The 12,270-nt window shown below is 44.2% G+C and overlaps 1 long non-coding RNA gene across 1 annotated transcript; it reads left to right on the forward strand.

Annotated features, from left to right (window-relative positions):
• Nucleotides 1–2,992: 2,992 nt before the first annotated feature.
• Nucleotides 2,993–7,594, forward strand: LOC310761738. The gene is made up of 3 exons (XR_014547699.1): nucleotides 2,993–3,231; nucleotides 6,964–7,117; nucleotides 7,429–7,594. It is a non-coding gene; the product is annotated as an uncharacterized lncRNA (long non-coding RNA).
• Nucleotides 7,595–12,270: the final 4,676 nt, after the last annotated feature.

Raw genomic sequence — 12,270 nt, forward strand, 5'->3', positions numbered from 1 at the left:
AAATCTGAGCTCCTCTGCCTCCCCTCCCCCCTTACTGCCAAAATTAAGGCTCTAAGCCTCCCAGGGCAGAACTCTTATTTGCTTTGGGTTTCAATTGTTTACTAGTCCTACTCAGTTGATTTATATACAGCATTTTTCGGAAACCTACCTTTACTCAAAGCAGGTCACGCACACAACCACACCCAAATATAGTCTAAATACAGTACGATGCATAAGAAAATGTATAATATCCCTACTACATAACACTAAAAAGTAATTAACAGTTCATTTAACATGCATCAAAATGTAAGTGACCATAAAGGTTAAAAAAACACATTAACTTCAAAAGGATCTCTAATGCCGATAATGTCAGTGCATATTTGTGCCGCTCCCAACCAGCTTCTATATGTCAACCCAAAGTTCCAGAACCATCATGGCCTTCTGAAAGCCGGAGGGTGAGGCAAAGCCATCTCGTGAGTAGACACATTAAAGGTCATTGACCTAAATTAGGCATGTTCATTAATTTCTATGGTCTACTCTGGCTACCAGAGTAGCCAGAGTAGACCATAGAGTAGACTACTGCTGGAGGAAACTCTTGAGAGTCCCATGGACTGCAAGAAGATCAAACCTATCCATTCTTAAGGAAATCAGCCCTGAGTGCTCACTGGAAGGACAGATCGTGAAGCTGTGGCTCCAATACTTTGGCCTCCTCATGAGAAGAGAAGACTCCCTGGAAAAGACCCTGATGCTGGGAAAGATGGAGGGCAAAAGGAGAAGGGGGCAACAGAGGATGAGATGGTTGGATAGTGTTCTTGAAGCTACCAGCATGAGTTTGACCAAACTGCAGGAGGCAGTGGAAGACAGGAGTGCCTGGCGTGCTCTGGTCCATGGGGTCATGAAGAGTCGGACACGACTAAACGACTAAACCACAACAACAACTCTGGCTACCACTCAATGTCCAGGGCATTTTAGTTTAGGGGTGGGGTGGGGAGAGATATGACATTGGCATGGTGTGGGGGAAAGTGGTTAGAGATAGTCTTTTCTCCTTCTGTCATAACACTAAAATTCGGGGGTGCGAACTTGAATAAGATATTGGAGGAGGCAACTGCTGCCCCGCAAAACCAATCACATGACATAGCACACACACACCATGTGAATGGCAATGGCCATCAACTTTAGAGGGCTGCAGTGCCCTCAAATATTTTCTTGGGGGAGTGGTGAAGGGACCTTGGCCCCTGGGAGTTGGCTCCTATGCTAGAATTCATTGACACCAATGAAGCTGAATATTGATACAGGCCAGACAAAAGGAGATACCCTACTTCTCTGCACAGTGCATAGTTAAATCATGGAGTTTGCTAGCACAAGAAGTAGTGATGGCTGCTGGCAAAATGCCTCTGAATGCTAATTTCTAGAGAACGTGAGCAGGAGAGTGTTGTTGCCCTCACGTTCTGCTTCTGGGCTTCCCATAGACATCTGGGTGACAACTGTGGGAACATGTGGCTTTGGTCTGATCCAGTAAGACTCTTCTCATGCTCTTAAGTTCTATATGTCATTAAAAAAAATTAAACAAATTCATGGTGGATTGGTCACTGTGGGAAAACAAGAAGCTGGAGTAGGTGGAGATGCTGTCTGTTCCAGCTGGGCTTTTCTTACATTCTTATGATCTTAAAGTCTCAGGTTCCATCCTTGGCATCTACAGGTAAGACAGAAGGGCCTGGGAAGACTGTGGTTGGAGACTCTGGAGTGTCACTGAGAGTCAAAGGAAACAGCACTGAGCAAGATCTTCTGACTCCATATCCGTGAGCTTCATATCCCCCTTTGCTTGAATTAAATTGCATGCCATAGTATCTGTAAATCTTGCTATCTAAAGGCATCCCAAAGTCAAGTGCATTTATACTGACAATATAATTCTTTTGAATCTTAAAAAATTAAAAATCAATGTAATTATGAACTGAGTAGTAGATCTGTGCTGTATAATTCCAAAAAGATTGAAGCCAACTATTTAGGGGAATTACATTAAGTATGTCCTGGAGGTGAGGTTGGAAATAATTGCTAAGAAGCTCGTTTAATGGTCTAACATTGAACACTGGCGTGACCTTCTGTACCTGGGAGCTCGAGACTAATTAGAAGGGAAGGGAAATTGGGGTCCGAAAATCAATATAAATTATGCAAACTGGACAAAAATGCTAATGGGATAAACCATGGACAAAAAAAATCAAAAAAAATCTTAACACAGCTTCATTGACTAGTGTCGTGCTATCATTATGCTTTTAAGGAATAATTTCTGAACAGAAGTCTGGAGATCTTTACTGCTAATTTGCTTGCAGAAAAGACAGTTCACAATCTGCTGCTACCTCTGCCAAAAATTCTGTCTTCTTCCATTATCTCACTTCCTAGAAGGCACATGGTAGATGGAAAAATGGGAGGTGTGATGCCAAAACACAATTTTTCATACTAAGATATTATAGAACTGTGTCACTAGGGAAGCTAACAGTCTTCCACTATCCCCTCACATGGGTAAGTCACATGTTAGAATGCTGGCGTTCAACTTCCTCTCTTCTTCCCTTCTTTTCTCTGCTATGACAATGATCCTTTCACTTGGGACTTAACACCAGTGAGAAGCCCTGTCAGTTTTCGGTGACATGAGTCCTAGGAGCATTAATATATAGTACTTTTAAAAATATTCTCTTTTACTTTCCTGCAGAAATCATCTTTATCATGTAAATTCTTGACTGGTCTGCTTTTCAGAGCCATAGGCTCCCAGAGACAGTTCAAAAGTAAAACCTGGGAGATGGAGAAGTTTCTGTACTCTATCTCTTTCTCTCTCCCACTGGATGGTGGGTTGAGGCATGACTGCTGGCTGAGCATTCAGGTAACACCACACACTCTTCCCTATGTGCTTTTATTCCATCACAACACCCACTGTGAATCCAACTCCAGGGACTGCCTTCAAGGTTCTGAATACTGTTCATTGCTTACTTTTCCTTCATATGTTCCACAGTGTGCTCTCTGACAAAGTCAGTTGATGGGGTCAAGGAGAGAGGCTCATCTCTACTCCACCCGCAGTGGCTAGGATACAGTCAGCTGTTCCCTGTAGAGATGCCCATCTGCTTCTCTTAGACAGGCCCTTGCATCCTGGCAAGCTCATAGACTACCAAGACTTAGGGGTAAACATCAGAGGAAGCAAAGCACATCTCAGCAAATCTTCTATTATGGCCCCAGATTCATAAGCCAGGGGAAAGGAGTGCAAGGGCTCTGTAAGACAGCCCCCCTGCTGGATGGATTCAAGTAGCTGTCCAGAGAGAGGAGGAGGAGGAGAGGGAAAAGAAAACACATGTAGGAAGAGTGCAGCCAATCAGGGATAGAAGGAAGCTAGCTGCGCTTAGCGGTGTGTGTGGTGGGACAGAGCTTCCACCCTTCCACCAGGGTCACTGTGTCTTACCTAGACATGGGAGGGCTGGTGATGAGCTCAGGGTCATGAAGATGGACTGGTGGGAGCACCCAATGGGTAGGGGGACTCCCACTGTTACAGCTGTGAGACTTTGCCCTTCCAAATGTCAAGGAAATTCTGCTTGGGGGTTCAAGTGTGGAGGCTCACACAAAACGTACTATATAGGCAAAAATATGTCATCTTAGCTGCTCATCCTCTAGCCCAATTAGGGGTGTGGGGAGCCCTGGGGGTCCATGGAATGCACCCAGGGGCCTGTGGCCCCATCCCTTGCCTCCCCCCCTTTTTGAAATTTTTGCATGGTAATATCACAAATTTTATGGTCTGTTTTAGCGCTATGTGATTTTTCAATATATTGGCGAAAATCGGTTTTGAAATCCCACCGCAATAACAATTTTGACCCAACAATACGCAGCAATATATCACACCTCATGTGAGGGAGAGCAAGGCAGCTGATTTCACACAATGATCTCAGCCAATAACGGTGCTGGTCTGAGCTGCCTTCTCTCACACTAAGAGAAAACAGGGCAGCCAATTGTGAGGCGCTGTCTTCCCCTCATGGTGAAGGAGAAGAAGAAGAGTTTGGCTTTGATATCCCACTTTATCACTACCCTAAGGAGTCTCAAAGCGGCTAACAATCTCCTTTTCCCTTCCTCCCCCACAACAAACACTCAGAGTGAGGCTGAGAGAACAGGGCAGCTGATTGCTCCCACTTCAAGGCACTGTGGCACTACCTTCCCCTGGCACTGAGGTGATTCTGCTTCCTCTCTGACTTCCAATCTGTGACTGCTCCTTCTCTCATAGAATCATAGAATCATAGAATCATAGAGTTGGAAGAGACCACAAGGGCCATCGAGTCCAACCCCCTGCCAAGCAGGAAACACCATCAGAGCACTCCTGACATATGGTTGTCAAGCCTCTGCTTAAAGACCTCCAAAGAAGGAGACTCCACCACACTCCTTGGCAGCAAATTCCACTGTCGAACAGCTCTTACTGTCAGGAAGTTCTTCCTAATGCTTAGGTGGAATCTTCTTTCTTGTAGTTTGGATCCATTGCTCCGTGTCCGCTTCTCTGGAGCAGCAGAAAACAACCTTTCTCCCTCCTCTATGTGACATCCTTTTATATATTTGAACATGGCTATCATATCACCCCTTAACCTCCTCTTCTCCAGGCTAAACATGCCCAGCTCCCTTAGCCGTTCCTCATAAGGCATCGTTTCCAGGCCTTTGACCATTTTGGTTGCCCTCCTCTGGACACGTTCCAGTTTGTCAGTGTCCTTCTTGAACTGTGGTGCCCAGAACTGGAAACAGTACTCCAGGTGAGGTCTGACCAGAGCAGAATACAGTGGCACTATTACTTCCCTTGATCTAGATGCTATACTCCTATTGATGCAGCCCAGAATTGCATTGGCTTTTTTAGCTGCCGCGTCACACTGTTGGCTCATGTCAAGTTTGTGGTCAACCAAGACTCCTAGATCCTTTTCACATGTACTGCTCTCAAGCCAGGTGTCACCCATCTTGTATTTGTGCCTCTCATTTTTTTTGCCCAAGTGCAATACTTTACATTTCTCCCTGTTAAAATTCATCTTGTTTGTTTTGGCCCAGTTCTCTAATCTGTCAAGGTCATTTTGAAGTGTGATCCTGTCCTCTGGGGTGTTAGCCACCCCTCCCAGTTTGGTGTCATCTGCAAATTTGATCAGGATGCCCTTGAGTCCATCATCCAAGTCGTTGATAAAGATGTTGAATAAGACCCAAGGGCCCAAGACAGAACCCTGTGGCACCCCACTAGTCACTCTTCTCCAGGATGAAGAGGAACCATTGATGAGCACCCATGGGGTTCGGTCAGTCAGCCAGTTACAAATCCACTGAGTGGTAGCATAGTCATCCCCACACCTGATCTCTGATTTCAGACATCATGATATTTTGGAATATCACGATGTTTAGCTGCTGATATATCACGGTGTTGAACACCAGATATTGCTCAGCCCTAGTCTGATTTTTTTAGTATACCTAAATTCCTTTGCTTATTAGGGGCTACCCCACATTTTGTTCAAAAAAATGCTTTGCAGCGGTAACCACCATAGAGTTATCAAAATTTTCAAAAGTAGGAGTTCCGTGGCTTGTCTTTTGAAAAATAGGGGGTTCTCAGTAATTAGCTAATTGGGAACCACTGCTCTTGCTCAATCACCTTTCTGTCATCCCAGCACCTCCTTGCCCCTTCATCCAACTAGTCCTTTAAATGCAACCTTACTCAACCTATTTTCACTGTACCTATCAGAACCCTCCTTGTAACTTCTTTAGTGTCCCCCCCCCAGTTTAAGGTTCCCCCTTAACTGGTCTTTGCCAGCTTTGTAGTCAGACCTCACTCTGCCATATGTGACACTCACAGGTAAGCAGTAGCAATGCTAGTGTTGGGACAATGGACCCATGCCTCGTTCTCATCAAATGCACTAGTACTGCTAGCTTCTAATAAAGGGAAGTCCTATTGTGTGGTTAGCAGACAACAGAATGGTGATGTCAGCCATTGACTAGACCTGCCATAAATATAGGGAACCTGGTCTACTGCCCTTGCCTTCCCCACAGTACATTACTTTCAGCCTTTTTAACTTCCAGCTCTAATCACTGCCTGGAGGGACCCTGAGCTTAAATAAACACATGCCAGGGCTCAATTACTGTAGGGCTGCTGATGACCCCAGCCTGGCCCAGATAAAAGTAGGGGAAGAGGCCATTTCATGCTATCTGGTTGTTGGGATAGTTTTCTCTAATTAAACTGGAAAAGGAAAAGAGGGAAGGTTTCGTGTGCTGCTTAACAGCCCAGACATCAAAGCAGAGGCATTATGTTCTCCATTGTAGAAGATACAAGGGAAGAGCTAGGAACACTTCAGTCACTCTCAGACATAATAAAAAGGGAGACAAAAGAAAAAGGAAGGAAAGTGTGTTAATGTATGAAAACAAATGAAAATATAAAGAGTCTTGCTCTTAGCAGTGCTTGTTACTGTCACAGCTGTTGCCTTCAAAAGAAGATCTAACAGTTGCTTGGCACCCATGGAAAGAGGAAGCACTGTATCTGGGTCCCAAACAGCATCTTGCTAAGGTCAAACTCTCTTTTTGTGAGAAAGCCCAGCTTCTTCAGGCTTCTCTGCTCATTTGACCACACTGCCTGTTTTCATGACTGGCTCAGAGGGGGGAGTATGAAAGGCAAAGCTTGAAAACAGGAATCAGATTAAGCAAGAAGCTATAGGAAGTTCATCAGTACATTAGTGCAGAGCAAGGGAATGAGATAGCCGAGTCCAGTTTTTGGTGCTGGGTCAAATTTGGCCCAAATTTTTGTATTGGGGGAACACCCTTCTGGTCAAAAGATCTGTCCCTCACTGTTAAATAAGCACATATGATGATGACCAGTGTGGATGGTGTACATTGGAACTGGTGGGGCAGACAGCACAAAGGCCAATATTAGGTGGAGACAAAGACAATGACAGGCGGATTCAGAGCCAATGGCAGATGGAGGCAACTAAACTTATCTTCTTCTTTAATGAGTTCTACAAAGGCAACACTGAAACTAAAAAGGAGGATGCTGACTGCCAGTGCCACCTCATGGATTTTGTTGAGGGCAGACTCAGGTTGGACAATGCCCTGTTCAGCCTCATGGACCAGCCTTCACTGATGATGGCACAAAGAATATTCCTTCAGGGTGTTTTCCTCCTAATTGTTGTTTGGATATACTACAGCTGGAGAAATAGGTGTGGCAACAAATCACAAATAAGTATTGAAAGTTTTCTTTCAGTTCCTCATAAAAGCTACAACCTGACCAATTTAATAGAAGCCAAAATTAGATGGGGACGGGTTGCTTTATGGCCTCCTGACATCCCCCCCCTTCTCCTTCCCCTGACTGAAAATTAATACTGCACAATGGGCAATTTAGATTTCCATGCATTTAAATGAATTAACCTCTGGAAATAAGCACAGACCTTTTTCTCTTCCTTCTTTCTTTTTTATCTACAGGAGAAGTGGTGACCCCTGTTCAACACACACTCCTTGTCTCCCTGAACTTCTTTCTGCATCCTGCAGCAAAGAAGACCGAAAGGAGGTGGCCTCCATTTTGACTTGTACAGTTGTCAGGCATGGAGGAAGAGGGGGGAAATGCAGAATTGAAAGTATGCACGATTGGGAATAGCATGGTAAAAGGAACAAGACACTGACAAAAACACAATTTGATGTTTATCTTATTTCACAATATTCTCTGTATAATTTACATAAACACACACACTTTTGAACAACTGACAGCTTGATGAGTACTAAAAAGGAAATGGTTTTTTTAAAAAAAAAAAAATCTTCCCTGAAGGAAAAATACCTCAAGGGAGAGGAGTGATTCGTCATCCATTTTGGCTATCACTCATTTCTCAGCCTAAACAGTTACTTCCCAAGGGGCTCCATGATTGATCAGAAGCAGCAAGGTCCCCCCCCCTTGCCTGCCCCAAATCTCTTTCCTTGCAATTCCTCCCACCAGCTTGTTTTCCCTCCCTCTCCCAGGCCTGTCTTTACTAGCACTATGCCTGGGGCTCTGCAAAAAGATGGAAGTGAAAGAAACAAGCCTCTGGGGGAAATGTGTGACGAAGCTGTGAGGCGCCGAGATAGAGAACAAGAGGGCCGGTCCTCGTGGAGCGCCAGAGGCAACGTCCATTCCTCTGGCTACAGATAGGTAGCCGTGTTGGTCTGCCATAGTCAAAACAAAAAAAAAAATTTCTTTCCAGTAGCACCTTAAAGACCAACTAAGTTAGTTCTTGGTATGAGCTTTCGTGTGCATGCACACATTGAGCCGCATGAAATGGAAGTCCATCAACCTCACCACGTATCTGACGAAGTGTGCATGCACACGAAAGCTCATACCAAGAACTAACTTAGTTGGTCTTTAAGGTGCTACTGGAAAGAAAAAATTTTTTTTGTTTGTTTTTTCATTCCTCTGGCGTTACTCACAAATTCTCACATGCCATCCCAGCAGTGTAGGTGGGGGCAGGATGGAGAGATGAAGAATAAGACCTCTGAGAAGAAGAAAGGAAGCGTTTCAAAGTGGAAATGCTGCCAGAAAGGTAGGTTTTGAAGCTCTCTAAAAGAAACAACTCTATTTGTAATCTGGCCCAGCTGCACTTTGTGGCACCCAACTCCTGTGGGAGATCTGTTGGACAGTTAGCCTGGCCACAATTACCTATCCCCTGGTAATCTGCAGGTTAGACTGAACAGAACACAACTGTAGTGGTGCAGTTAGGGGATGTGTTGTCATTGTTGATGAAGATGACTTTCTTATTTTTGTTTGTGAATTGCTTCCCACAAGGCATTCCCTCAAAGCAATTCCCTCAAAGAATCCTGGGAACTTTAGTTTGATAAGGGTGCTGAGAATTGTAGCTCTGTGAGGGGGAAACTACAGTTCCCGGGATTCTTTGGTGCACAGTGTGTCTGATGTGCACAGCATGTATATGGTATGTAAAGGTAAAGGGACCCCTGACCATTAGGTCCAGTCGTGGCCGACTCTGGGGTTGCGGCGCTCATCTCGCTTTACTGGCTGAGGGAGCCAGCGTACAGCTTCCGGGTCATGTGGCCAGCATGACTAAGCCGCTTCTGGCAAACCAGAGCAGCGCATGGAAATGCCGTTTACCTTCCCGCCGGAGCGGTACCTATTTATCTACTTGCACTTTGATGTGCTTTCGAACTGCTAGGTTGGCAGGAGGTATGGTATATACGTACCTCGGGTTAAATACTTAATTCGTTCCGGAGGTCCATACTTAACCTGAAACTGTTCTTAACCTGAAGCACCACTTTAGCTAATGGGGCCTTCTGCAGCCACCGTGCCGCTGGAGCACGATTTCTGTTCTCAACCTGAAGCAAAGTTCTTAACCTGAAGCACTTTTTCTGGGTTAGCGGAGTCTGTAACCTGAAGCGTATGTAACCTGAACCGTATGTAATCCGAGGTACCACTGTATACGGTATGTATGCAGACTGAAAAGGTTTCTTGAATTTTTTGGACTCTGGGAAGTAATGATCTTACAGCTCCTTCCCCTTTAAATGGTAATAAATAATGTGCATCACTGCACTTACTTCAAAATGCAACCCACTGGCTTCCATGTATTTGATGGCCCTACTGCAGATTGTGGTGAGTGTGGCCTTGTACCTCTGCCTCAAAATCCTTCCCTGATGGCACCACTGCTCTGCTCTCAGAAGCTGTTAATGGGATAGGCAGAGCTTTTGCATGAGGCTTACTTGTGTAGGGTTAGGTCACGTTGGTAACAAGGTCAAGGCTGTGTGGCCACACCACCCCAACTTGCCACCACCACTTCCCAGTCCTACTCAGGTAACCTGCAGCAGTGCCAGTCTAAGAAGTCCAGCACCATTGCACAGGTCAGTTCTAACCATTGTATTCATGTTTCTGGTGAGTTCGGCACATTATAGCTGGTCATCACTAATTAATCTGTAGCCCTTTTCAGTACAGCCATGTGTTTGTTTCAAAGCACTTGCCATATTTGGGGGGAAATAAGAAGGATTCTACAAACCGTTTTTAACTTCTCTGAAGCAAAATTTTCTTTCGCTGTTTTCAAACCTCTTTTCCTCCAGCACAGTCTTCATTAATTTCCCAAGAACATTCACGTAATTGAGTTGCTTAGGCAAGAATCTTCATGGAAAGCAAATTTAAAAGTTGCTTATGTTTGGAATTTTATTTTATTTGGGTGCAAAGTGGATTTTCAATGCACGCTTACCAATATGTGTGTATTCCAGAGCCATGAGCAAAAATGCGTTAACAAGATACACTTATCTTGCTCCAATAAAGCAAACAGAAAATTGGGAGCCCCTGAAGAATGTAGGACTGTATAAATCCATAGGAAATCCTGGCTGGTATCCTAAGTAGATAAACTCTTCAGGAAGCCATCTGGGCTTCAGCTGTACCTGGGCTGAATCCATAAACCCAACAGCACAGTCTCTGAGGAGAAAATTTCCATTCTTTCTGTGCAGGCAAATAATTCATTTGAAAGGTGCCTCTTAAACTCATTTACATAAATAAGTCTTAACAGCAGCTTTAGCCAATTCACTGAGGTTTTATCCTCCACCTATTCTTAATTGCAAGCAGCCTTCACGGCCCTGAGGGTGGTACAGAGGATCTTGCTACCACGCAGACACAATCTGTCCGTGACAGAATAGAAAGTAGCAAGGATGTAAGAAGGCAATGATTTCAGTTCCAGCCCATGTTCATAGCATGCAGCACCATTCTTGTTCTCCTGCAGTTTGGCTTCTGGCAAAACCCATGCTATTCAGTTTGCTGTCTGCTATGGTGGAACTTTATGTAATTAATGTTGTGATTCAATGCCAAGGGTGTTGCATTTTGATGCAAAGGAAATGCAATGCAAATAGGAGAGGGTCATCGATGACATACCGTTTGGCAACTGAAAACAACAACATCATCAATAGTGAATACCGACTGTATTCACTGGGTTGAAATCCCAGCCAAACATGGGATGAATAAGCGAACATTGGCAATGTTTGCTCCCATTTCTGCTTCCATTGGAATTCTTTGACAACCATAAATGTAGCACCTGGATCTCTTGACAGCACATAATCAAAATTGCATGTTGCAGTGACATGGATTAATATTGCCATTATGAGGGTAAACTAGACATGACAGGAACAGTCATTTTTTAAATAAAAGTAATTTATGTGTTGGTTCCATTCGCATAAGAAACAGCAGGTGAGTAGGATCTGATGAAAGGGTTACATGTGAGGATGGATGGAACAGTCTGTTTTGACCTGTGTCACTTTTATGTCTGTTCACTCATAAATCTATTTTTACTTCTGCATAAATCCACGTTTGGGGGAGGAAACTATGAAAATTTACATTTCAATCTTTAATGTATTTTTTGTTCTCAAGATGTACTTTCCTAATGAAAGAAATGCATTTTCTCTCAAAATGTGCTTAAAAACACACACACACACCCCCAAAAAAACCTCTACATGAATTTTAAAATCCATTTGGTAAACCATTTGGGACCAAAACCTGATTTGGAATATTCGTGAAGTGCAAAAACCATTGATAACTAAGTTCTGATCCCTGCATGACCCCAAGAGGTGTAGATCAAGCTGCCTTATATTGAAATTCATAAAGAATGTGCCCCTTAAGCATCTCTAATTAGAGATGAAAAAGGAGATGCATTCTTCCCTGCCTTACCACCTAACTGCATTCTGAAGCACATTTCTCCAGACCAGCTCATTCCAAGCTGGGAATTCCCCCCTCCCCCCCCGGGAATAATTGAAAGGAGAGAGAGAGGGAAAGGTAGGTCTTCCCCCACATTCCCCTTTCAGTGAAAGTATTAGATACTTCCCTGCCACTCTCTCTCTCTCTGTGTCATCCCGTGTGTATTTTCTACAACACCAACCTCTCCTTTCACATCCCTGGCTTGCCCTGGTGGGTTCCAGTTATGGCTGCACCCCTCACCGGGATCCTCTTCTTCCTCCCCACTGCCCTGCCAGTTCATGACAGCTACACTGATTCTCTATAGCTCTAAAAAAATATTTGAATAAGCGGGTTGAGGACTTTGGTTGTGACACACATTGAAGCATTCACAGACCAACATATGAAACTGTCAACGTATGAAACTGCTTTCCAAGAAAGAAAAGTGGTTTTCTGAATCAACCCACAGCTACTGGATAGCAAGTTTAACAGAACTTATGAAACAACTGATGACAGCCAGTGTAACGAGAGCAAGAAGTATCACATGGGAAGGAAGGAAATGTGTGTTGATATGGGCGAGTTTATGGATTTCACAGCTCTTGGCATTAATCCAGCTGCAAAGTTCTCAGTACCGT

This window comes from Podarcis filfolensis (genome assembly GCF_964270895.1).
Source record: "Podarcis filfolensis genome assembly, chromosome: 4".
Lineage (NCBI taxonomy): Eukaryota > Metazoa > Chordata > Lepidosauria > Squamata > Lacertidae > Podarcis > Podarcis filfolensis.